Consider the following 4,675-nt stretch of genomic DNA (forward strand, 5'->3'; position numbering starts at 1 on the left):
TGGGCTGGGGGGGTCCGGCCCGGGCTCACAGAGGGCTGTGTCATGGAGGTAGCTGGGGGAATGTAACACACCGCCGTAGGTGACAGGGGGGACTGGGGAAAAGTCACACACAGCTGTGGGGGAGGGGCGCAGCCATGAGTCTCTGCTGCTTTAACTGTTGGAGTAAAGGGTTTGTTGGGTTGAGTGAATGTGACATTAGGGGGCCATGGTGACTTCCGTCCCTCCCTGGAAGCTCAGTGTGCCCCTATTTAGGTCTAACTGGCAGCCTGTGCTCCTAAGAAAGTCCAACCCCAGGATACAAGGGTCCTGCACAGCCGCCACCCACACAGGATGACGCACAGTCCTGCCCCCTACTGTCAGAGTCATTATTCCCTTCCCTTTCATGGGTGCCAGCTCACCTGTGACTGTGCGGAGCTGCACAGTTGTAGGCTCACACTGAGTCCAACCTGGCACAATATCTGGCCTCACCAGGGTTACTGTGGACCCAGTGTCCACCAGGGCGGAGCAGGGCACCCCCTCCACAGTGACAGGGACATGACAAAAGTCCCCAACACAGGTCCGGCCCACCACAACAACAGGCTCCATCCGCTTGCCCTCGTCTGCTTCTGGGGGAAGTGGAGCCTTGCTTCCCGTCTGTGCCGGTGGGCTCCTCCTGAAGATGATGGTGGTTGGGATAGAAAGCCAGGGGTCCGCACTACCCGGTCTATGCGGACCCCGAGCCGTTTCCCTGAGCTCTGGGGGACATGGGGCAATCTCGGCGCAGATGGCCTGGCTGGCCACAACCCCAGCAGACCCTGGGACCAGGGCTTGTGTTTCGTGCCGCCTGTGCGACACAGCCCGAATGAGTTCTGTCATTTCGGCCACCCAAGCAGGCTTTTCCGGCTCCGGGCTGCTCTGCCCCCAGCTCGCACAGAGGGTGTGTCTCCCTGCACCCCCACCAAAGCCCCAGCTGAAGCCCCAGCCCACACCAGCTCCCTCTCCAAAGCCATCTCCAAGGCTGTCTGCAATGACTCAGGATGAGCCAGCTGGGTCTGTATGCGCAGCTCCGTAGGGGAGAGCGCCTGTATGAACTGGTCCCGTGCTAGCTCGCTCTGCACGGAGGGGGGCATGTGAGCATATGCCCGCCGAGAGAGGCTCTCAATGTCATTAGCTAGCACCCGTAGAGGCTCTCCAGGCTGCCTGCGTCTATTACTCAGTTCGGAGCGCAGTAGCCCGGGCTGTACACACTGTCCATAGCGCCTCCTCAGTGCTCCCACTAGAGCACCATAATCATGCCTGTCCTCGGGGCTAATCAATATCAAACAGGCCAGAGCTTCATCCGTGAGGCATAAAGCCAACTGCAGTGCCCTTTCTTCATCCGACCACCCCCTAAAATGAGCTAACAGTTCAAACTGAGCATGAAAAGCTTCCCAATCCGCCTTACCGGAATACTTCGGGGTCTTAACAGATACGGACGCAGCCGGGAACTGGGCGCCGCCATGTTTGTTTACATCCTGAGCCCCAGATTCCTCGTCACGCCGCGTCGACACTTCGGTCCGCCCACCAGAATCCGCGCGAAATACACTCGACGAAGCACTCATGCCCGCTTCAGACGCCATCACTCTAACGTCCTCCCTCAAGCGGCCTCTGCGCTCCGACGCCCTGGCGATCTCCTCAGACAGAACCCCCGACGTCCATTCACACGCACCTCCTTGGCCATAATCGTCCCCTACCTCCACCTTCACTTTCGGATTCCCTCGAAGCATTTTCAATCCCCGTTCTCACCTACGGTAGCTAGCCACATAAGTCAGCTAGCTAGCTGGCTAACTTGTATCAACGTTTTTACTTCTGACACCAATGTAATGACCTGACTAGATCATAAATGAACAATTGTCCAGACAGAGGCTTGAGTTTGCGAATTGACGGTTTATTAAACCAACTTTACACAGGCTACTGTTTGGGCCGTAGCACACGCCAAATAGATGACAGATAACCCACAAGCCAATCGTGACCTTCTCTTGTGAAGCCCAGACGTAAGAGAGAGAGAACAAAGGCTGAACCTGGTCTTAACTTCCAATGCTCCACCCCCCTGCCCAACCCCCCTCCACGCCACTCCGCCAACCACCAGGATGCCCGGCATCAGAACATTCCAGGCATTCCCGTGATTGGCAGATAGCAGGTTGATTGACATGTCGGACCCCGCGAACACCGGGTACTGGTCAGTACAACACAACCACCTCCTAGCCTAGCACATAACACACAGCTGTCTGTGCGGGTCGCAACAGAGGAAAAGGTGGGAATGATTCGCACTCCCCGTCTCTCAGACAAAATCAACTTACCTCTGCTGGAAGCCTTCATCCTGGAGATCTTCCGGCATTCTTCCTTCCTGCCGTTCACCATCCCACACTGGTGAGTTGCACTTGCACCTGCTCAAAACACAAATTTACAATATCAGCCAAACAGACATTTACAATATCAGTTACACATTATAGACACATATGGCATGGTCTGACTGGTATTGTCAATATTCTTTTAGCACGATCAAGGATACATCCCTCAATGGCTACTTCATTCCCAAGGACACCTGTGTCTTCATCAACCAGTGGCAGGTCAACCATGACCCGTGAGTAGTATTTTTAAACTAAAAGTTCTCAACCCTATTACTATGCAACTACTGTGCAACAACAGTGTTGTTAATGTAGTAATTACAGTTACTACACAGGTATAACAAGAACCTAATGTAAATTGTTACCTCTGTGCTCTTCAGGGAGCTGTGGAAGGAGCCTTCTTTATTCAACCCTGACCGTTTCCTGAGTGCTGATGGCACAGAACTCAACAAGCTGGAGGGGAGAAGGTGCTCGTATTCGGCATGGGCAAGCGCCGCTGCATCGGTGAGGCCATCGGACGCAACGAGGTCTACCTCTTCCTGGCCATCCTGCTCCAAAGGCTGCGCTTCCAGGAGAAACCTGGGCACCCGCTGGACATGACCCCAGAGTACGGCCTCACCATGAAGCACAAGCGCTGTCAGCTGAAGGCTAGCCTGCGGCCATGGGGGCAGGAGGAGTGAGGGCCATGGTCACATTTATGATTCTCAACATCACTATAACTGATTTATAGTTAGCCCTACATACTTGATGGCATGAGATGAGTTCAGATTTAAATGTCAGAGGGTACATTTTCTCTCTAGGAACGACTGGGCTTGACACCTCTCTTGATTCATTGGATAATTAACAGTGAGGGAAAACTGAGTCAAATTGTAGACAATTTGATATCGATAAAATTATAATCTGAAATGGTATGTAGGGGGATTCCAAACAAGTGTTGTATTGGATAAAGGACCTTCACAAACTCATAGAGTTGATTAGTTTCTATGACCAGCATACCACAGGGCCTCCTAGAGTTTGTCAGGTGTTGCTTCAGGAGATACTGTAGCTGTTTAGCTGCCTTTTTGTTCTACATCATCGTGTTTTACTGCTCCTCTTGCCTTGATCACAGCTCATATACTGTATCAGATCGCTTTAAAGAGGATACATCTTTAAAACATATACATAAACCCATGACGGGGTTTTAAAGAGCATTGTTTTTAGTTCTATGTTTGGGTCTAATTTTTTGCTACAGAATTTTTTGAGGCAAACATATTACAACCTACATCATAAAGTGCCTGTTCTCGTACTTTTTTAGTTATTGTTCAGGTGGTCACAGACAGAGTTGAATGGATGTATCCTCCCAATTCTAAGCTAGATATTTTTATTCCACTGAATAAATCAGTCAAATGTGGACACAACACACTGAAGCTATGTTTGTATCCCACCAACATGTGATTGATTGTTTGTGTACATTTTTAAGCCTAGATGTAATTTGGAAAGTCCTTTTTTGAAATGTGCCTAAAATGTGTATATATTGTGGTGGCTTTTTCAGGACACCAAAATACGTATGTATTACTGACTGTGTTATAAATGTCAACATTTTATAATGTAACGAAGGACTCTTGAAAACTAAAACCCCAACTGTATACACTATGCATTGTGTTGTTGGTAGCTATCTAGGTAGCTACTGAAATAAAAGCTGAAAATCAATTAACTTGTGCTCTCTTTTCTTGAGTGTGTTGGCCTCTCATTGACAACCCATGCATGCATTCACAAGCTAATATACAAGCCAATCATTAGGAGAGGACATCGGTATTTGGCTGATCAAAGAGTACATCTGTAACACTACTAGCTAGATAAGATAGGGTTGGATATCATCACTTACCTGTGTACAAGACTTGGACTTCTACTACAAAAACAAGCAGCACACAAAGTGAGCACGTTTTCATGAGTTTTTATTTTATTTTTACCTTTATTTAACCAGGCAAGTCAGTTAAGAACAAATTCTTATTTTCAATGACGGCCTAGGAACAGCGGGTTAACTGCCTGTTCAGGGGCAGAACGACAGATTTGTACCTTGTCAGCTCGGGGGTTTGAACTTGCAACCTTCCGGTTACTAGTCCAACGCTCTAACCACTAGGCTACCCTGCCGCCCCGAGTAAATAAGCTATAAACTTGCCATTGGTGCAATTATTTAAAACAACCTTTGTTGGCATTGTAAATAATGCCTTCACTTTTTATCATAATTGCATTTACCTTAATACACCTTTGCAGCAACATGTTGCCCCATTGGTGCCCCCTGCATAAACAATCAATGAACGCAGGTGGGG

The 4,675-nt window shown here is 49.2% G+C and overlaps 1 pseudogene; it reads left to right on the plus strand.

Annotated features, from left to right (window-relative positions):
* The first annotated feature begins 2,264 nt into the window (after positions 1-2,264).
* On the plus strand, positions 2,265-4,055 carry LOC135565374 (cytochrome P450 1A3-like; annotated as a pseudogene).
* Positions 4,056-4,675: the final 620 nt, after the last annotated feature.

This window comes from Oncorhynchus nerka, linkage group LG27, assembly GCF_034236695.1.
Source record: "Oncorhynchus nerka isolate Pitt River linkage group LG27, Oner_Uvic_2.0, whole genome shotgun sequence".
In the NCBI taxonomy this organism is placed as follows: Eukaryota; Metazoa; Chordata; class Actinopteri; order Salmoniformes; family Salmonidae; genus Oncorhynchus; species Oncorhynchus nerka.